This window comes from Chrysemys picta, chromosome 18, assembly GCF_011386835.1.
Source record: "Chrysemys picta bellii isolate R12L10 chromosome 18, ASM1138683v2, whole genome shotgun sequence".
NCBI classification, from domain to species: domain Eukaryota; kingdom Metazoa; phylum Chordata; order Testudines; family Emydidae; genus Chrysemys; species Chrysemys picta.
The window spans coordinates 25749118-25772069 of NC_088808.1; the positions used below are offsets into that span (position 1 = coordinate 25749118).

The 22952-nt window shown below is 46.6% G+C and overlaps 1 long non-coding RNA gene across 4 annotated transcripts in view; it reads right to left on the reverse strand.

Moving 5' to 3' along the window:
* Positions 1-22952, reverse strand: part of LOC101945588 (uncharacterized) — a 193625-nt gene that overhangs the window by 97647 nt on the left and 73026 nt on the right. For 3 of the 4 annotated variants that reach the window (XR_006175432.2, XR_010593748.1, XR_010593747.1), the window contains one exon: positions 19236-19314. This is a non-coding gene — a long non-coding RNA (uncharacterized LOC101945588). Of the gene's footprint in view, positions 1-12731; positions 17080-19235; positions 19315-22952 lie in introns of those variants that run through there. The other variant, XR_002889446.3, reaches the window with a different exon arrangement.

The following is a 22952-nucleotide window of genomic DNA, read 5'->3' on the forward strand; positions in this document are numbered from 1 at the left end:
ACCTTATCTGAGACAGCCTTCGGGATGGAGGAGGGAGGCTTGAAAAATTTGCAGCTGCAGGAGGGAGGGAAAAAAGGGAGAGAAGTATTTTAAAAGATACATTTTACAGAACAATGCTTATATTCTTTCATGGTGAACAACACTATTCACATTACATAGCACATGTGATTTCGGTACAAGGTCGCATTTTGTATCTTATATTGAGTGCCTGCGGCTTTGGTGTTAGAGATCACAGACGCAGGGCCGGGCAACAGAATTTGGCTTGCATGCAGCTATGGTAAGCCATTGTCTTTCAGCTTTTGCAATCTTCATAAAAGCAGCGCCCTCCTTTCCCATACCAAGCAAAGCCCGTTGAGTGCTGCGGTTTTCCTGTTAATATGCAGCAGCAGAAACCAAACTAACCCCACCCCCATCCAATTCTGTGGGATGATCGCTTTACCCCTACCCCCACTGCGTGGCTGGTATCAGGGAAGATCCCTGCTAGCCAAACGCGAAAAGCTCAGCGTCAATGCCCCCCCCCCGACCGCTTGGCTAACTGCAGGGAAGGATTTCTTTTCAGCCACAGGCAAACAGCCCAGTAGGAATGGCCACCTCTGTCCCCTTATTTAAATTCCCGTATTTCAACCAGGTTACCATGAACGATATCACTCTCCTGAGGATAACACAGCGAGACAAAGAATGGATGTTGCTTGAATGCCAGCAAACACCGGGACCATACACTGCCAAGCTTTGTTATGCAATGATACCAGATTACTTGCTACTAGCATGGCGTGGTCAAGTGTCCTACCATGGAGGACGGAATAAGTCTGCACTGCCCAGAAACCTTCTGCAAAGGCTTTTGGAGTACCTCCAGGAGAGCTTCATGGAGATGTCCCTGGAGGATTTCCACTCCATCCCCAGACACGTTAACAGACTTTTCCAGTAGCTGTACTGGCCGCGAATGCATCCCAAGTCCTCAGGGCAAATTAATCATTAAAAAACGCTTGCTTTTAAACTATGTTTTATGTTTACAAAGGTACACTCACCAGAAGTCCCTTCCATGGCTTCATGGTCTGGGATACCGCCTTGGGAGGGTTGGGAGGGTACTTCAGTCAGGCTGAGAAAAAGATCCTGGCTGTTGGGGAGAACAGAGTGCTGTGTGCTCTTCGCAAGCTCATCCTCCTCCTTTTCCTCCTCCTCCTCATCTTCCCCGTCCGCAGAATCCTCAGGCATGGCTGAGAGTACCCCCTCCTCGGAATCCACGGTCAGGGGTGGGGTAGTGGTGGCGGCCCCCCCTAGAATTGCATGCAGCTCAGCGTAGAAGCGGCATGTCTGCGGCTCTGCCCCGGACCTTCCATTTGCTTCTTTGGTTTTCTGGTACGCTTGTCTGAGCTCCTTAACTTTCAAGCGGCACTGATATGAGTCCCTATTGTGGCCTCTCTCCATCATGCCCTTGGAGATTTTTTCAAATGTTTTGGCATTTCGTCTTTTGGAACGTAGTTCTGCTAGCACGGAATCCTCTCCCCATATAGCGATCAGATCCAGTACCTCCCGTACGGTCCATGCTGGTGCTCTTTTTCGATTCTCAGACCGCATGGTTACGTATGCTGATGAGCCGCTGGGCAAACAGGAAATGAAATTCAAAAGTTCACTGGGCATTTCCTGTCTACCTGGCCAGTGCATCCGAGTTCAGATTGCTGTCCAGAGCGGTCACAATGGTGCACTGTGGGATAGCTCCCGGAAGCCAATACCGTCAAATTTTGTCCACACTAACCCTAATTCGAACTGGCAATGTCAATTTCAGCGCTACTCCTCTCGTCAGAGAGGAGTACAGAAATTGATTTTAAGAGCCCCTTATGTCGAAGTAAATGGCTTCATATGTGGACGGGTGCAGGGTTAATTTGATTTAACGCTGCTAAATTTGACCTAAACTCATAGTGTAGACCAGGCCCAGGAGTAACTGGCTGAAATTAAGGAAATGAACATTTAGACTGAATATTAGGGCAAATTTCCTGACAGCAACATGTAATAGTGAGGTGCTGGGCTGTATCCACACAGGAAGGATTGGGCCCCGATTTGCTCAAGACATATAAAATGGCGTGAACACAACAGTAAGAAATGTCTTCTGGAAGATGGACTTGATCTGACTGAGGATAGACCAGTGTGACCTGCAGAAACAGGTCTTTCTATCTTTTGCTTCTATGCTTTTTTTCCTGGAGTACAGTGCTATTGCTCTAGGATGGAAGCAGGAAATTCCAAAGTCTTCTGACAGTATTTGAACAGGAAAACCAGAGACTAAGTCTCCGCAGAGTGTGAATGGAAGGGTGTGACTGCCTGCTGGTTTGCAGTCTGTGTTCATTCTATAATCTGAGAAGCATTGACTGCATAACTGCCCCCCATCCCCTCCAGCCAGAGGGTCACAGCCACGGCCATTTCCTCACTTTTGCCCTGCAATGGGGTCACACCCACTATGTATATGGTGTTAAAATGATGCCATCACAAGCCCCAGAACAAAGACAAGATTTGGGTAGCTATTTTTGTACAGTTGCAGTTTAACCTCAAGTATCATTTCCACTAGAAACAAGGCCGGCTCCAGCGTTTTGGCCGCCCCAAGCAGCCAAACAAAACAAAACAAGCCGCGATCGTGATCTGCGGCGGCAATTCGGTGGATGGTCCTTCGCTCCAAGGAGGAGTGAGGGACCGTCGGCCGAATTGCCGCTGAACAGCTGGACGTGCTGCCCCTCTCCGAAGTGGCTGCCCCAAGCACCTGCTTGGTAAGCTGGTGCCTGGAGCCGGCCCTGACTAGAAACAAACTGTCCCTTGCACGGCAGGGGCCTCAGCCCCATCTCAAGGATCTGAGCCTCCTTCAAAGCCCCAGCAGTGCTTCCATTTGGGGGAAGTGGTAGGACTGGTTCATCCTTTACCAAGATGCAGGTGATCAGACCGGGCCCCATTCCCAAGAGCTGATCTCTGTGAGGCCAGACTGCTCATCCAGCAGAACATTGCTTTAAGAAGCTCATGTTTTACTTCAGGAAATTCAGGGATAATTGTGGTTTAACTTTCATTTAACTCAGGGAAATGAGGGACAAAGACTGTCCTTGGAGCAGTGACAGGAGCCTGGAAAGGAGGAAGGGGCAAAAGGTGGCCGAGAAAGAGAAACAGAATGAGAAAGCCACATAGGCCTGATGAGAAACAGTCAAGCCCAGAGAGCCCATGCAACCACTGCACCTGTGAATCTGACATTTCTATGTGTTCTACATTTCTAGAGAGAGTACCCTATTCAGCTGCAGAAGCATTCTAAATAATTTGTCCTTTTCAGTTAATATTTTTTTTTATTGAAGGAGGAGTTCTGTAAAGCATGAAGCCTTTTAAGGCTCTCCCATCCTTCTTCCTGCAAAATTAAAACATGACCCTTCTGAGCCCCGGCCGGGTCCTGTGGCATTAATGTTTGTAACAGGACAAGCGTTGCCACTTCCACTCCACATTCCAAGTGTTTAGAAGACGCAGATTCCAGCATATTTTGTTTCAAGTGTAGTGCACAATGTCTCAGTAACGTCTGTTGGAACCTGATGAGGCTGGGGCGTAGATGAAGTACCCAGTACAGATAAAGGGTCTGGAGGCATTATTCCTGAAAGAGGTGGCAGGTACAGGGTCTCCAAGGGCACAAGGGAAAGCGTGCTTACCAGCCATCCTTACTACACATCTGCAGCTGCTTCTCAGTGTGCAGGTGGATGGATCATGAACAAACATCCATCCTAACCAGATGTGGCACCCAATACTGCCAGAAGCACGAGTGGCCAGCTCTGCAGGTGAGGCTGAAGCCTGTCTGTGTGAAGCCTCAGGTGGAGAGACCAAATAGCCAGTTTTGTGCCCTGAGCCAGAATGGGATACTGGAACCTCCCAAACAATGAGCTGTGTGGATGTCGTTGCCATGTCAGACAGTGTCTCCATTGGTCCCTCTGGGGAACCTTTCCATCTGCAGATCTGAGATTAGCAGGATTAGCAGGATGCCCAGACTGATCTGGTCTCTGGACTCAAAGATCAAACAGATGCAGCCAAAGAATTTAATGCTGAGAGGTCCTCTGTAGAACTGGACCCAGAATGCCCACTCCATCGCCCCAGGTTTGTGCTTTCTGATTTACTGTAGGCTGGGCTAGGGGGTCGAGGTGAAAGGCCAGGCGAGCCAGCCCTAGGATAGAAGTGTCAGTCCACCATACTTGATTGTGATGCACAGCAGGTCAGGTGGCTTGTAAATGATGAAACTGGCTGGCAAAGGGCTTCTTGACAGTGACCTTGGGTTACTCAGAGTGAGTTGGAGCACTGGGCTTTATCATTTTGGGCCCTATACAGGGTGACTGGGTGTTGAATGCACCAGCTTGGCCAGAGCTAAATATTAGCACCTGCCGCACAACATGGACATTGTGACATCACCTACCCCTTGCCGTCCCCATCTCTATTATTTTCTATGGAAGGTTAGATGGCTCTGAGATGGGCTGTTTGGACGAATGTAATTGCCTCTGACATCAACCACAGTAGATTTTTTTGTTCAAATGCAGGATTTTTGCCTCTAGTGAACTAAAGATGAGTGCAATGCACATGGGGAACCACTGTTTCAGAGCCAAAATCATCAGAGGCAACATCAGAATTAAAGGTTAAACATCAATGTACATTTTGTAAGTTAATATTTGCAAAATAGCTTCTTCGCTCTAACCTGTCAAGTCCTGACCTCAGGGTCCTGGACTTCCCATGTTAAGATGATGACTTCACACAGCCCCAAAAGCAGGCAAGAAATGTTCTTTTAAGAGGTGGTGATGTCATCAGCTGCTCCAGGAAAATCACAGAAAACCCCCTAACTTCAAGTCCTGGCAGATACAACACTGCAAAATGATACTCAAATTCTTTGCTTTAAAGATGTGATTATTTTTATACATTTTGTACCTACACATGTGCTATAGAGTCAAGATTTGGGATCTTACAACAATATGGGGGGGGGCATGAGTTTATTTTCTGTGAATTTTTTCAGGCCTCCTTTTGTGAGCATGAGTTTCTTTCTTTTGTTGTTGTTTGTTTTGTTTTTACCCTTCACAAAAATGAACCCCTGAACACATTGCATCTTGCTGTAGGTTGGACTGATCCAGTTCATAAATGTTCTGGGAGGATTCTATTGGAACAGGTCAGCCAATTCCTTCTGGGATACCCACCGTGGCTGGCAGAAACCACTAAAGTTTCTGTCTTACATCCTGTAGTGGGGCAGCTGCCCTACTCCCTGAATTTGGGCTGCAGCAGGCCAGTGGGCCTGCACAGACAGGGAGCCAATCAGGGAAGGCCTTATAGGGAGCCAATCAGGGCCCAGATTGGAGGGAGCCAATCAGGGTCAGGCTCAGCCCTATAAGAAGGCTGCTCAGGACAGGAGCAGGGAGTCCATCCCAGGCCTTCGACAGGGGAAAGTCTGTCTCCAGGCTCAGAGACTAGCACCCGGGACAGCGCAGTTCTAGGCAGGCCCGGGGGAGCAGAGCGTAACTCCAGCCCAGTGTCTGCCAGGCTGCAGGCCCTGAAGGGAAGGGCCTAGCCTGTGCGAGGGGCCGAAGGGGAAGCGGCCCAGGGACGTGGACAGACGGAGGGAGAGAAGGAGGGCAGGAAGCCTGCCACTAGAGGGTCCCTGGGTTGGGACCCAGAGTAGTGGGCGGCCATCTAGAGCTGCACCAACCCCCTGCCAAGAGGGGAGTGACTTTGAGGGTGCAGTTGGCCACATCGGCCAGGACACAGAGAGGCAGCTGATTGACCCCCCCGGAAGGGGGCGAGGATGGACTAAGGGGCACTGCCGGAGGGCAGTGGCTCAAAGAGGACGCCACGAGCTTGGGGAGCAACGCGGGTCCGGACGTGCCAACCGAGGGCGAGACGATGGACAGGACACCACCAGGAGGGGGTGCTCCATTGGACAGAGCTAATTCCCGAGATAACCAGTAGGAGGCGCCAGGTGGTGAGTCCCAACCCCATCACACATCCTTTTTATAGTATGTATGTAGGACACCAGTTATAGCTTACTCAGACTGTGGCACTGAGGACGATGCTGCAGCAGGATGACTTCAGCCAGCTAGTAAGAAAAGGAACTTGCTGCAGTGTGAAATTCTGGAGAGTTGTTTGAGGCCAAGGCCATGTCACCCAGTGGGATATTTTCAGATCTGCCAAACCCAGTTCATTCAAGGGATTTGTGCTGGAGTAGCATGTCCCGGGTGGGATTTAAACAAGGTGCTTGGAGGCAGAGAGCTGTGTACATTTGGCAGACATGACTACCAAGTTGTGGGTCGTTACATTTTTTTTAAGAAGCCTTTCCTGTGATGGCTAATCTCAGAAACAGCCAAAATAGAAGTTGCCCAAAGGCTCTGATGAAAACCCTAACAGCATCATTTCTAGGATCAAGCCCCAGCTCACACAGAATCTTTATTTACTTATTTTTTTTTTAAACTCTAGATTTTTTTTCTTTGCCTGAGTTTTACAGCACGACAGAAAGAAAAGACCCAAGTTGGTATTGATCCTTTAAGGTTAAGATCTTGGTGCACTTAAATTATTCTAACCCAGAGAGTTTGAAATTTATAGTCCCTCTTGAACCTCCCTGGCTCACCAGCTTCCCTGGGAGGACTCTGCTGCAGGCTGCATGCCAAATGCAGTAAAATTTAAAGAGGTGAGAGAGAAACTTCCCAGAAAATATAAACATTTCATGGAAATGAAATAAGTCTTCCCTTATAGGAACTCACCTCAGCGAGCTTTAGATAAATGGAAAGGTATTCAGAATTGTAAGTGGATATAAAGTGTGGTGTTTTAGATACATTTGTTTATGAGCAATGCAGAAATGAGTATTGTCTTAAGACCACAGAGTCACACAGCAAGGGCCTGTCAGTCCCTTCCCCCACCCTCCATCCCCCAAGTCAGTAGTGAGCACTAAAGCAAAATTGCAGAGCCAATTGGCTCTGTTTTATGCCTCCCCCTAGGATGGATGGCAGCCGCACACATCTCCACCACCCCCCACCCCACAAGAACATATCCCCTGCTTGTTACAATCAAAATACATGAACTCAAGACATCAGCACACCCAGAAAGGGGTCTGAAGTATTCCCCAAGTTGAGAGATAGGAACAGCAAATGAACAAGGCACTGGAAAGTATTTTCCTTCTGTGCCCATGCTCTCTGGCTTACCCAGTGCAGAAGGCACACATTACTGCACACCACCAACTGTGGAGAGGAATAAAGCATGAGCATTAGAGGTGCTAAAAATGCCAGAGTCATGTTGGTCAGGCACCAGCTGCAAGGACCTGCCTTCCCACTTTCTACACCCTGCATTTCCACAGAAAATTCATTACATTTGTGGAGGGTACAGGAGGCAACTAGCGAAATGACAGGCTGGGAACAAGAACCAAAATTTCAGAGGGAAGTTCCTTGGCTGGGACAATGCAAGAGAATCCAGAGGCCAATCCCAGCTCAAAAATGCAATATTTGCTGTGACTGCTGCTAAAACTGCACTCTCTCGCTCTCGCGCTGAAGATCACTGAGCTGATGCTTCCACATACAGCATTTTGCCCAGGTATTCAGTTCTCTCTCTTCAATTCTAGGAAACCACAGAAGTGTTGAGCGTGTAAGAAACCATGATTGGGTGCCCAGTCCCTATGCTGGTGGGCCCCTGGAACATCCCGCTGCACTGGAGCCAGATTGATGTCACCCATCCCTGATAGTTCAGTGTCTAGTCTTAGCCCTGAATATTGCCAGCAATAACTAACCACATCTTCCTTGGGCTGGATTGCCCAAGCTAGCCTTAGAGGTAAGATGTTTCATTATAGTTAGGCTGAATATGCCCTGCCCTAGAGTAAACTGTTACATCTCCTCCTGGAGATTGACCTTACTAAGCCCAATTGCTTCACCTCCACCCTCTCCTCTCAAGTCCCTTCCCAAAGTGTTCTTCTCCAGGGACTGGGATGAAGGCCCAGGTATTAGAACGAACACACACACACACAGTATAAATCTCAATGGGGCGCTCTCCTCACCCATCTCTCATTGTCCTCTCTCTTCTCAATCCTACCCTGTGGCTCTTGCCTCGCTCTCCTTTTCTTATATTCATTTACACTCGTTGGGGTGGGGACTCAAGAGTGAGTCAGATGCCTAACAGCCAATGAGAGCTAATGGTGCTCGGGCACCTAACTCACTTAAGTGCTTTTGAAAATCTCACCTCTAGTGTTTATTTGCTCGCTAAAGGGCCAGACACATTTATGGTGCTAATGAAATTAATTAATTAAAATAGTAATAACTAGTGCTAGCATCTCACCTCAGTCTTCTTTGTTGATTCGAACATGATTCACTCGCAGAGTCTTTCTCCTTACAGTCTTGTTCATTGTCTTTGTTGCTGTTCCCACATTTTTAAATGTGCCTGTCTTTTTGTAAATGCAACACTCTGTACTGAGACCTAATCATAATACAATCATTGCCTACGCCATTTATTTGCCTGTTTGCCACACATCGCAGTTAGTTCACCTGTGAGAAACACTCCCTGTGGGGCTGACATCCCAGGCACCATCCTCGTGTCATTCACACCCCTTGGTCTGATGACAACAATGACTGTAAAGAATCTGGGTCAATAGAACAAGTGGCCATTGGCCTGAGATGCTGCAGCAGCTGTTTCTGTCCAACTGGCTGAGTGCTCGCTTACATGAAGAATCTGTGTTCTAGTCCCATCACTGGCTTTCCCCCGTAAATTGTTAATTGGCCTGTAAGTGTGTGGTGGCCTGTGTGCACGTGCAAATAAAACACTGCCGTTACCAAGTGTGCCTCCAACCATGCTCATCACGTGCTGTGGTTTAACAGCTAATGGACCATTTGCAGGAAGGACAAGCTGGTGGCAGGGGCGGCTCTACGTTTTTTGCCACCCCAAGCACAGCAGTCAGGTGGCTTTTGGCAGCGCGGTCCACTGGTCACGCCGATTCGGCAGCATGCCTGCGGGAGGTCCCCACTGCCAAATTGCCACCAAAACCACGGGACCGGCGGACCTCCCGCAGGCATGCCGCCGAAGGCAGCCTGACTGCCGCCCTCACAGCAACCGGCAGGCCGCCCCCTGCGGCTTGCTGCCCCAGGCACGCGCTTGCTGCGCTGGTGCCTGGAGCCGCCCCTGGCTGGTGACCAAGATAAAAATCACAGAATTTCACCAACTGTTCCAGAGTTTTTATGAACATTTAACAAACTTCTTCTCCGGAGTTTCACCTTGCCGAGGCACCCTAGAGACCTCATTGTGATTCGTCTACATGGCTCCTCTCAGGTTCACATTTGAATGAACATTAGCAAGTGCATCTCACAATGCCACGACTGCTGTCAGAGGAATGGGATGGAGCACAGGGGGCGGCAGGTTTTATATTTCACAAAGCAGGGATAATTGTCATCCTTCAAATGCTGAATGGAGAGACCAACTATAAAGAAAGAAGGCCTAAGCGCCTGAAGTATTAATCCAGCCAAAGGGCTTCCAGATGGGAGAAACACTCCCTTGTCCACAAAGCCCTGAAATTTCTGTTCAAGGAAACGGCAAGAGAGCCTGTCTCTACCATCATAGCTCTGACATTTTTAAGAAGGGGTAGAGTCCTCACTGTGTGAGTGGTGGCTTCTTCCACTAGAATGAATATAGAAATCTGCAGAGGGAAGGGATCCAATGAATTATCATCAAATAATCATTTCTGTAGCTCCATAAAGATGGTTATTCTGCGGTGAAGACTCTGGACTGAGACTCCAGAGATCCGGATTTAGTTCTCAACTCTGTCACAGAGCCCCACTGTGACCTTGGGCAAATCACTGAGGGTACATTTACACCCCAATAAAATGCCCGTGGCTGTCCCAGATCAGCTGACTCAGGCTCAGGGACCTCAGCCTGTGGGACTGTAGAATTGCAGTGTCAACGTCCAGGCTTGGGTTGGAGTCCGGGCTCTGGGACTCCGTGAGTGGGGAGGATCCCAGAGCCCAGGTTTTAGCCCAAGTCCAAACATCTACACTGCAATTTTATAGCCCTGCAAGTCCAAGTCAGCTGACACAGGCCAGCAGCAGGTGTTTTATTGCAGTGTGGACGTACTCGTAGGGCCTAATCCAAAGCCCATTGAATTCAGTCCATGTCTTCCCCTCAATTTCAATGGGCTTTGGATCAAGGCTTTTGTGTCTCTGTGCCTCAGTCCCCCAGCTGTCAAATGGGGTTAATATTCCCTTTCTCCCACCCTTTCTCTGTCTTGTCCATTTGGACTATAATAAACCCTTTAGAGCAGGGACTGACTCGTACTCTGTTCAGTGAATATGTGATGGGGGCTTTTATCTTGGTTGGGGCCTCTAGGTGCCAATGCAATAAGAAACCCCCCCGGTGTCCAGGGTTCTTACCAGAGTGGATAGGATGTGACACCGCCCTGAGGCACTCACACTCTAAGGTATGAATGAAGACATGACAAGGCGCAGAGAGGCTGGCTTTCCCCCACATTGTAGTTGATAGGTTGTGATGTCTGAGGGTTGAGTTTTTATTTTCCAAACAGATCCTACAGAAACATAAGAACAGGCCCCTGCCTTATCTAGCAGTTTAGCCCTTGGATGGTTTTGTCACCTTGCACTGCTGGGAAACTCAGTAATTGTTTGCTCAGCTTCGGAGTTCGGTAAAAGTTCCATCCCAAATGTTTCTGATGCTCGACTGCCAGCGGGTCCCAGGCGATTCCATGCTCAGTAGCTGAACTCTAACTTGCTGTTCACTGACAGCAAGGAGGTTTCTCAGATTGTCCTTTTGGAAAAAGTCTTCAGGGAAATTAGATAGAAGGTTGAAAAGAGAGAATGTCACAACCTCCCTTTGAGAAGAAGACAGTGGAGCAGTCCCATCTGCCTGCATGCAAAGGGGTGGGAAATAACCCGGGGGGAGCAAGTCATGGCCATAAATCTTCATTTCAGCATTCTAGCCACCATCCTCCTCATTAGTCATTAGCATCATGATTCGTGTGGAGCCACAGGATTTTTGCAGGGTGAAGCAAAGGACGTACTGGAAAGGTCCAGAAGCAGTTTAGCGGCTAAATCCTTCATCCCACTGCTGTGCGTCCCGTGACACGTCAGCTCACTCAGGACAGCTATATTTTTCTGCACTCGTTAAACATTTTGTGAATGAATTTAGTGTTTATACAAGGGAGACGTTGTTACTCTAGCTGAAACCAGACAGGCAGGTGTTTTGGCAGCCCTCGCCCCCAGCTCTGCCAATACACCTAAACTATGACCTGTAGCTCCCACTGCTGTAGCCATCCCCCGCCCTTGCCCCTCCAATAGCTCTGTCACTGCCCTACAATCCTCTCCTCTCACCCTGTTCATATCAGTCCTGGCCTGCACCTCACTCCTGCCCCACTCCCCACCCGTTCTGATCCAGCCCAGGGCTCCCCACACCATTCTGTCATTGCTCCTCATTCTGACCTTCAGTGCCTCCTGCTATTCTGGCAAAACAGCATTTCTGCATCTCTGAGCATGGAAACTAGATTGTGCATAGATAATCCCAAAGGGAGAGAGAGAGTTCTCCATCCTGCTCTTTCGTTTAACCACTGGTTTCTATTTTGAGATGCAGTGTCAGGTTTTCTTCTGCTTTGGGGACTGAGGTGAGCACTGCAGAGTGATCTGAAGATCGATAATACAAATAAGAAGAAGATGCCTAGAAGAAAGGCCCTTGGGGAGGGCAGACCAGAGTCTTGGACCTGCTATGGAAGAGGCTCCCTCATGCTGACCACTGAGCTCTGGTAATTGTCAGACACCCACCAATCATGACATGTCCTGGAAGAAACGAGAGTCCCTGAGGTAGAATGGATCAGTACCAGGTCTTGAACTGCACCACAAGGAGACACTGCAGTTATGGAAGACTGGTATAATATGCTCTCTGGCTGGTCATGCCCGGGAGATAGAATGCAACATTATGTTCCAGTGCTGGCTTCATCATGAACATTGCATCTAGATCCAGAGTGATCTGCAAGAGTCCAGCCAGCAGGTGCTCAACGCACGAGCTGCAGGGGGCAGGTTGCCCTCCCAAAGGGATGGACAGCCAAAGTGGGAGACGGCTGCTTTGCAACTCCCACTGTTTGAGTGTCCAGTGTCAGTCACCAGGCTAAGACCCTTGTTGATTGTCAGACACCCACGCAGCTGTCAGTGCACCTCCACCCTGATCTGCACAGCAGCTGATCATTGTGGAGAGGTTTGCGGATCCCTGTGCATGAGGAAGAGCACTTAACTGCCAAACTTATTGCAGCTGTAAGAGGATAGTCAGCATCCAGCAACCTGGGCTGATGCAGACCAGCAAGCTGCCATTCCCCAGAACACGCCTTCTCCTCCAGGCATTTATGCCACTCCCATCACCATGGCCCTGGACGTGCCCCACTGTCTGCCCACCTGCTATTGAGAGGGAGAGTTTGACTATTGCTTTGGGCCTGCTCCTTCTGTGCTGCCTTTCCCAAAGGGAATTTCTGTGAGGGTGTCAGGAGCCAGGCATGTCTCGGTTCTTGGGAGCATGTTGTAGCATTTCTGAAAAGCCACCACTTACAAATTGACTGGATGTAGTGCAGAGACACCTCTGAAGAGGAGCACTGGAGGAGAAGGGGGAGAAGCTGGGACTTGCTGTCACGGTGTAATATATGTGCAGTATCCTGAAGGCAGGGATGGGGAAGGTAGAGGGATTGCAGCAATGCTGCAGCGTCACTTTGGTTTGTGACATATTACATCCAGGAGTGAAGGAATTGCCTTGTAGGGAACATAAATCAGGGACCATTCTCACCTTTTAGAAAAAACTAAAGTTTGTATGAAGATAATTATACTCTTGATGCAAATAAAACAAGATATGACAGATTTAGAAGGCTGCCACTACTAAGCTAGTGCTATAAAACTTCAGTAAGTGACTAGCGGTTGGCAGGAGGTTCAAAGAGGATTGATATTGTGCCCAAGATATCTCTTTTAGAGCTCTTTTTGCTGAACTTTACACACACTTTATACACTGAAAATTAGCTGACTTTGCCTTGGACCATGCAGTCTATACCCAGTATCTCTGGAGCCACAATTTCAGAGACTCAAAGCCTTTTCCTGAATCTGCTTGCAGGATAGCCACTCCAAAGGGTTTGGTGCTCCCATTTCTTGAAAGTGATTTTAACATCTTCACCAGGGGTAGGCAACCTATGGCACACGTGCCAAAGGCGGCATGTGAGCTGATTTTCAGTGGCACTCACACTACCCGGGTCCTGGCCACCGGTCTGGGGGGGCTCTGCATTTTAATTTAATTTTAAATGAAGCTTCTTAAACATTTTAAAAACCTTATTTATTTTACATACAACAATAGTTTAGTTATATATTATAGACTTATAGAAAGAGACCTTCTAAAAACATTAAAATGTATTACTGGCAAGCGAAACCTTAAATTAGAGTGAATAAATGAAGACTCGGCACACCACTTCTGAAAGGTTGCTGACCCCTGATCTTCACCATAATTCCTAAGCCACAATCTAACAGGGTCAATATTCCACCTTCTCTCCGGGGTCCGGGTTTGCTCTGTCCCCCTGAAACGCTGCTTCCCTTCTTCTCTGCATGTTTAATACATCAGGGCACCATACTCAGCGAATAGAGCATTTATCATTTGCTCATACTGCATTAATGTCAGCTCCGCAGTGAGCTGGGTTAGGCTCCTGTGAGCTTCCTTCTTGCCCAGTGGTTCTGAGCTGGTTGGGCTCAACATGTGCAACTCCCACTGAAACCAGTGGGAGCTGTGAGTAAAGCCTCAGCATCTTTGAAAATCAGGTCAGTTGTATAGTAAGGCTCCCACGTTTGAAAACGCCACCCTAAGTGACTCGCCCACAACAATCAAGGACTCAATGGCAAAGGTGGAATTGAAAGCTGAGAGCATCTGGCACCCAATCCTGCATTCTGATCTCTAGCACTCTGCTTTCTCAGTTAGTCAAGAAGCTTTTAAAATTTGCTGGGAATGCTCTGAAATTTGGGTGTATCAGAGTGTATGGCTTTAAATTCCAAACTGTTGTCTGAGCAAACTGCTCTCATCTCACATTTATAACAAAGCAGTGTTTGAACTATTTGAGCACATGGACAATAACACATCTCCCAGGATATTGTAAAGACCCCAGTTTTTCTTACTGAACGTCATTATCTGGACGTTTTGGGGATGGCAGCTGGCACAGACCTGCGGGAGAACTGTCCTACCCAGGAGCTTGCCAAACTGGTAGATTCTTTTAGCGTTAGAGACAAGTACAAAAAATCTACTTCCTTCTCTATTTCAACAGTTACCCTGCCTCTCACAGCCTAGACACTAACCAACGTAATCAATCACAATGACTCTGCTTGGAGATAATGTTCTGAGCCAGAGTTAATTATAACGGTGAAGTCTTCAATGGTACATTTATAATTATAGTTTGCTTAATAGGTTACTATCTATGACACTCTTCAACAACATGCACCTCATTGCTAGGTCTCCCACAATATGTTACTGTAATTTATAGCCAGCTGTGCTACATTTGCCTCTTAAGTGAGCACATTTCCAAGCTGCTCTGGGCTGACCTGGAAAAATGCATGCAAATTAAATTATCCCATGCACATGCTGCTGTTTGTAACACCAACCACTTTGGGATTGACAATCAGGACTCCACAGTGATTGGGAGGGTGGATTAAGGAACAGTTCAGTCTAACACAGGTCAAGACTCCAGCACCCTGCATTGCTTTTAGTGGACTAAACAACGTGCCCCGTTTTCACACATTCATTTTTCCCATTGCACATAAGACGAACAGAGATACCCCGACCCTCAGGAAATGCCAGGTGTCTGGGATGCTGCTGGGCTTTAATTTAAGTGAAAAACTGCCTCCACCATTCCCCAATGCCAGGGCCATGATAACAGCAGAATCAGGTGGCTGCAGGATCCCAGGAAGAACTCTGCGGCTGAGGTTCCCTGATGAGGTGGATGGGTTGATCCTGCTGTCTGTCTGGTGAGAGTGCAGTTCAGGTTTTGCTGGAGCCCTGAGGATGCCAGGCAATGGGGTTCCAGCTGCTCCTGCAGCCGGCCAGTGAGGGATGCTGTTTATCCAGGCTATTTATTATCTATGGAGTACCAACAGCGCATGCAGTGGCAGCATGGCCCTGGTCAGAGCAGGCAAAGGGCTGTGGAGATGGGGCAGCTCAGGCTCACAGCAGGAGGCCCTACTGCACAGAGGCGTGAATCTCTGTTATTTTCCTGCTCATTATCTTGTGTCCTTGGTGAATTATCAGCAATTAATGTCAGTGCACATTGCTCCAAGGTGACCAGCCAGGAGCCTTCCACAGGGTGGAGCACCACAACACACACACACGGTTACCAGCACAGCCCTTCGCATCCAGTCCCCTTGCACACTCTACACCACAAGTTAAGTTCTAGAATATTTCTCTTATATGGTGTGACAGGGAAGCAGGACCCACAGCCCCACACAGGGAAGCCTGGCTCATCTGCTGACCAACCCTGTTCGCAGGAGTTGGAACTGTGAGTACAAATGCTTAGTTCCTGTGGCCCTGGATCAGATGGAACAAGGATCAGAGACAGGGAGGTCCTTCAGGAAACTGGAGACAGCCAAGCTTGGGGATCTAGGTTTAGGGAGAGAGCTTGAGCTGGGTTTCTGTTCCATTACTCTTCCCAGAGTTACCATAAAAGTCAAGCCACATGTGGCAGGGTGGACTAGGTCTGGAGGCCCCTTGCTGGAGACTTTGTGATTCTCCATCACCCTGCCCCAGAATAGAGCAGCGAGAAGTCCTTCAGGCAGCCTAGAGTGGCTGCAGAAGAGTGGCCAATCAGAGGGGCTGCTGGAGTGACCAATGAGGGACCAGAAGGGCCCTATATAAGACAAGCAGCAGAGCAGAGAAGTGCAGTTGCTGTGTGAAGCTTGATGAGGGAGGACTGGGTGTCTGGCTGGCCAGACGAACAGCAGGACTGCGGATAGCTCACTGCAGAGAGTTCACCAGATAGAACTGAGCCCAGCGGAGGTCGCCAAAGACCATGTGCCTAGCTGGCTGGATAGAGTAGCAGCAGGACCATGAAAAGGTCAGTTTGGGCAGGCTGAGCCCAGGATCTGCCAGACCAGGCGAGAGTACCAAGATAGGGCCTGCTGGTCTGGTGGCAGACTGAGCCTAGGGAGGGCTGCTGAAAAGGACACCAGCTGAGGGTACTGAGATGGGCCCTGGCTGGATGTTTGAAGAAGGCAGTGCCTCAGGGAAGAAGCCTTAGAACTATGACCCCATACAAGGGCTGAAAAAGAGCTTTGACTGTATACTCTGGAAGGGGGGACAGCATGTGCGGCTCAGCTGGAGGGCTGACCTGCCAAAGACCATCCGAGAGGACCACCAGTCAGGGGGTGCTTGCGGGAGGCAGGTTCCACCCTGATGTAAGACCAAAAAATAAAAGCAGGCTCATATTTCAGAGAAAGGGGGCCACCCACGAGAGGTGGGTGATGCCCCAGTGAAAAGAACTGTTTGCTGGCACTATTGGACAGAGAAAAGAGGGGCATGCATGAGAGGTGGGTGCTGACCCTGTTACAGCCCAGAAGAAGAAACAGTTGACATGTGGAGTGGATACAGAGCAGGGTAGGAATGCCAACTGCTCACTCAATGCATTCAACATGAGTTGATGTGCTGTTGAAAAATCTCACCTTCCTCAGGCCACCTCAGCAAAAGGAGGGGGGAACATCCCTGGGTGCATCCAGTGCAGGCTGACATGGGCATCTTGTCCTTTCTGTCCTTGCCATGCTCTTGTCTCTTTCTCCATTGAAGGCCACTCAGTCTTCACCTCAGCCATAATCATGAGAGCCTGCTCCACTGTAGCTGCTTTCAGTCTCTCTGAGCCATATTAAATTTCACCAAGTCATTCTCTGTTTTGAGAGTAATAAAGTTTTTGCAAATTGCCCATTTTTCAACCCTATTGAATAAGACTCTCTAGTAACCTAATACAACCCTGTGCCAAACAGCAGGCACTCCAACATTGTCTGCTGAATGATGGAGAGATTGTTCCCCCAGGACTATGGCTGGTCTCAGCAGACATCATAGGTCTTTCCTCCACAAACTGGGTGTCTGTAAAAAAGAGGCGTCCATGAGCAGCCTAGAATAGAGAGGCAGAGTGAAGCCAAGCACAAAAGAGGGGTAAGACGTGCCAACACAGAGCCTTCAGACCAACTGGCACAGCTATAGCACCCGCTCTGCTACCATGGCAAAGGCTCAGCTCCAGTGCTAGGAGCGCAGGGGTGGCTGCTCTGGTTCACACTGTTCAGTGAAACAATTAATACAATCAATTACATTTCAAGAATGTCTTGTCGTGTGAATCATTGGACCATTAACCTGAACAGCCCCAGTGCATAGTCCAACACCGTCAACACTGCCTGACTAATCCCCAAGGGAGTAATTAAAAAAAAATCACATGGAGGAATGTGTAATGCATTATTGGATCCTAATAAATACAGCATCCCTCTAGTGCACTGACAGTGACTTAGAAAGGAGTTGCTAGATATGGTGGGGGAGGGAAGGAGAGAGGTGGGATTTGTCGCTGCTAATACTATGCTATTAATTTACAGAACAACATTCATGCTCCTTTTATCCCTTTGTACCATGAGAGAGGCTTACAATGTGGCTCTGAAGTGAAGGAGCTAAGCTATTTAGCACCCCATTTAAGTAGTGCAATTAACACAGTACAAGCAACCAACTTCCGTTATATAGGTTGTAGACTCGCTTGCAGGGAGACAGCACACAGTGACCAAACATAAGACCCCTAATAACTATGAGTACATAGACACAGAGGCATCTTGTCTAACTGGGCTAGCAACAAGCACTCCAGGGTTCCATTTCCAGCTTGGCTACTGGTTCTGTTGTCATTCTGGGTAAGTCACTTAACATCCTGCCTCAGTTTCCCATCTACTGATACTCTCTGGGTATTAGAGTAGCAGCCGTGTATTGGGTATTGAGTATCAGAGGGGTAGCTGTGTTAGTCTGGATCTGTAAAAAGCAACAAAGAGTTCTGTGGCACCTTATAGACTAACAGACGTATCGGAGCATAAGCTTTCGTGGGTGAATGCCCACTTCGTCAGACATACTGAGAGTATTAATTAATGTTTGTACAGGGTTTTGGAGCTACCGGATCCTAGGCAATGCTAACCATTATCAAGGTAGGTTTAAACGAGCAAGTACAGAAGAATAGGTTGTAGCACTAGAAGAAGCACAATCACCTTGTCTGCCCTCGGTTGACAGGGCCTCATCCAAGAGGCAGATCTTGAAGTGGGGTGGCCAATGATAAAAGTAGGAAATAAATTGCTTTAAATCTTGGGCTGAGCTTATCTAACAACAGCTGAGGGGGTAGTTTTGTTTGCTGTCTAGGGAAACACTCAGGTCATCTTTGGAGGTCTTCGTTTAATCTGGGTAATGAATATCTGACGTACATTGTGAAGGGAATGAAGTAGCCATCAAAAATCTAGAAACTAGGATAGTATTTTACTATAGTTCCTGGTGGCAGATATAATCAAATAAATAAACTCCCTCCTTTCTGCTTTCTCCATCAACATTGAATCTACTCTTATTCTGGGTCAATATATTCTTCAGTAAATCATGGAAGTTTGAGATACAAAAGGCTGTTAGGGCATTTAGTCCATCCCTGGACCCCTGCAGCATAGAACTCTTCCTGCAGGCTCCACCTACATTAACCTTGTTGCATTGTCACTGATGATGGCTTGCAGGGTAAAAGCACTGTCAGTGTTCCTGGCTTGTTGCGCTTAGGAAATCCTACAAAGGCCCAGCACCCTGTCAGCCCCCTCCCTGCACTTCCGCAGAATCCACTGAGGAAATATTTCTGAGCTGGCAGCCGATTACCTTTCAATGGTAGAAGTGACTGACAGTGGGTGCACATGCAAAATTCCAGCATCAGCTGGCCAACTGTGATAGCTCTTTGCCATACCACAGTTTTTCCCCTGCTCTGCTACTAGGACACTTGTTGACTAAGCAGCTCTTTTTATTTATTTATTTATTTAATTTATTTTTATATATATATAAACCTTCATTCTAGGCTTTAAAAAGCTGTTTCTCAAACCCCAAGTGTATCTGCTTTTTTAAATTATAAACTAGGCTGCAACTAAATTAAACTACAGATAAACTTCTTCCAGTATCTTACTTGGTGCTTATTGTATGTTAATCTGTGTATATTTACTGTGTGAGGTGAATGATTTTCAGTAATCCTAGTTACCTACCTTATGGCTAGCCAGGTGTGCAGAGTGCAGGTCGCCTGCCAGGCCAAGTCTCCCAAGCTCTTCTGCAAATGGAGAGCTACTGTATTAGCAAAAGACAAAAACAAACACAAAAGGAGAAATTGTAGCTCCATCAGGAATAAGTGTTAACCATGACTACATCTGAATATTATGCTTTCGTATGGAGGTAATTGCACTGAATTATAGTACAGTGGCAGAAAGAATCACAACAGAGTCTCAAAGCCTCCCTCTCTCTCTCTCCCTCCATTCCTCCCATCCCCCCCATAAAATGTTTGTTTAGTTTCAGATCAAATAGCTCAACTTGGTGCTGAAGCCAAAGCTTTAGGGCAAGCACCTGGCTCTGATCCTCTTGGCCCTGGAAAACAAGCAGGATTTTTCAGGTCACTTTAGGTTGATGTAAAGTTTAAGAATAAATTAAAAAAAAATCCCCTGCCCCCATGAGTTCAGACTTTAAAGGTATCTTCACCAGTGAGTCCCTGGGAGGGTGAACCAGTAGTAGCTGATGTGACGTTGCACTCAATATGCTTTATGAAAATATGCTTATGAATGTGACTATGATGTAACATATGGAATATGCTTTATGCAAAAGGTCTCTTGTAAGGTATCATAACAAAGCTTATAATCTACTTAATGTGTTCATCCTATTTGTTTGCATTTATTATTTCTCTGTCTGGAGTTAGGAGAATAAGATATAAACTTGTATTACTGATGTAAACGTATTAAGTGGAAGCCATTAAGGGTGCTTCAGAATCAATAAACTGTAAATGGCTCTGTTTACTTGCAAACCTTCTTGTGTATGTGTGGGCCAGCCCACGGTGAATGGAGACGAGGGGTCTTACAGTGACATGTGACCATGTCACCTGATAATGAAATCCATCTTAAATCTGGTACTTTTCCATTTAGAAGGAGGGATGGGGACTCAGAGAGACAAAAGATTCCCACCTTGTGCCAAAGGTATGAAAGGGGGTGGAGCAGGACAAAGGGTCAGCCAGTCATGAGACAGCCCCTGCTTACCACCTGAGATGTCTGCTGGAACTAACAAGGACTGTACCAGGGGAAAGAATTGAGCCCAGACTAGGAAGGAGTCTAGTTTGTGAAAGAAGCTTATTGGAACATCTCTGAGGGTGAGATAATACCTGTAATCAGTTTCTTAATATATTAGGCTTAGACTTGCACATTTTTGTTTTATTCTGCTTGGTGATTTACTTTGTTTTGTCTGTTCTTACTTGAAACCACTTAAATTCTATTTTTTATACTTAATAAAATCACAAGGCAGGGTTCTGGAGTCTCAAGCTGGCAGGGAAAACGGGCTCAGAGGTAATTTCAGCACATCAAGCGACAGTCCCAAGGGGATCTCTGTGACCGAACCCATCACAGTTGAACCTCCAGAACAATCAGGGAGCCCCTCATACCAATTCCATTCTTAGAGAACCCAGCTCCCATCTGTACATGTGCACAGGAAAGGCAGGGAAACCAAGAGAGACAGAGACAAACAGCCTCGGAGGCAATAAAGTTTTCACCAGAAGAACTCTTTATTAGGGCTGTTGATTAATTGCAGTTAACTCCCACAATTAACTCAAATTAATCACAATTAATCACAGTTTTAATCGCACTGTTAAACAATAGAATACCAATTGAAATGTATTACATATTTTAGATGTTTTTCTACCCTTTCATATATATTGTATTCTGTGTTATAATTGAAATCAAAGTGTATATTATTTTTTATTATAAATATTTGCACTGTAAAAATAATAAAATAAATAGTATTTTTCAATTCACCTCATACAAGTACTGTAGTGCAATCTCTTTGTTGTGAAATTGCAACTTACAATGTAGATTTTTTTTTGTTACATAACTGCACTCAAAAACAAAACAATGTAAAACTTCAGAGCCTACAAGTCCACTCAGTTCTACTTCTTGTTCAGCCAATTGCTAAGACAAACAAGTTTATTTACATTTACAGGAGATAATGCTGCCCTCTTCTTATTTACAATGTCACCAGAAAGTGAGAATCAGCATTTGCATGGCACTTTTGTACCGGTATTGCAAGGTATTTACATGCCAGATATGCTAAACATTCGTATGACTCTTCATGTTTCGGCCACCATTCCAGAGGACATGCTTCCATGCTGATGATGCTCATTAAAAAAAATGAGTTAATTAAATTTGTGACTGAACTCCTTGGGGAGAATTGTATGTCTCCTGCTCTGTGTTTTACCCACCTTCTGCCATATATTTCATGTTATAGCAGTCTCAGATGATGACCCAGCACATGTTGTTCATTTTAACAACACTTTCACTGCAGATCTGACAAAACGCAAAGAAGGTACCAATGTGAGATTTCTAAAGATAGCTACAGCACTCAACCCAAGGTTTAAGAATCTGAAGTGCCTTCCAAAATCTGAGAGGGACGAGATGTGGAGCATGCTTTCAGATGTCTTAAAAGAGCAACACTCCGATGCAGAAACTACAGAACTCGAACCACCAAAATAGATGCTGGTGGCATCTGACTCAGATAATGAAAATGAACATGCGTCAGTCTGAACTGCTTTGGATTGTTATCGAGCAGAACCTGTCATCAGCATAGACGCATGTCCCCTGGAATAATGGTTGAAGCATGAAGGGACATGTGAATCTTTAGCGCATCTGGCATGTAAATATCTTGCAACACTGGATACAACGGTGCGATGAGAATGCCTATTCTCACTTTCAGGTGACGTTGTAAACAAGAAATGGGCAGCATTATCTCCTGCAAATGTAAACAAACTTGTTTGTCTGAGTAATTGGCTGACCAAGAAATAGGCTCTAAAATTTTACATTGTTTTATTTTTGAATGCAGTTATTTTTTTAATATAATTCTACATTTGTAAGTTCAACTTTCATGATAAAGAGCTTGCACTACAGTACTTGTATTAGGTGAATTGAAAAATACTATTTCTTTTTTTTACAGTGCAAATACTTGTAATCAACAATAAATCTTTGTATTCTGTGTAGTGTTGTAATTGAAATCAGTATATTTGAAAATGTAGAAAACATCCAAAAATATTTAAATAAATGGTATTCTATTGTTTAATAGCACGATTAATCGCGATTAATTTTTTTAATCGCTTGACTGCCCTACTCTTGATATAATGTAGTATGGCACTCAGCTCCCATGGGGACGAACACCACAAAAACTCCAGGGAGATAGACACAGCAGAGTGAGGATGAGGTGTAATTCCCACACTGCAGCTTCTTGTCTGTATCTCAATGATCAGGAACTGCCCTGGAATCAAGTGGCACCTGCTTTCCATGTATTCCCTCTCTGCCTGCACTGGACCCACAAGAGGAATGTTATGCTGAGCAAGCATCTGACATTCAGAAGAGAACAGTCTATCCTGTGCTGTGACTTGGCAATATGGACACTGTCATTAGTCATTATCACACAGTGACAATGAGAGAGAGATGATGTTCAGGTTAGTGACCCTGCATGCCCCCAATAACAGCTAGCACTGACTATGCAAGATGAAGCATTGTTGGCTGGTTGCAAAATAAACTTAGTGGAGGGCACACTTTATAAACTTAAACTCATGAAAATACATGAATAATAAATAAATTACTCCTCTGCTCTTCCTGCCCCCTGCCTTTAGGCAGGGTAGCCATGGTGAGAAGAGGGGAAAGAAGTTACAGAACAGCAATGAGGATATGATAAAAAAT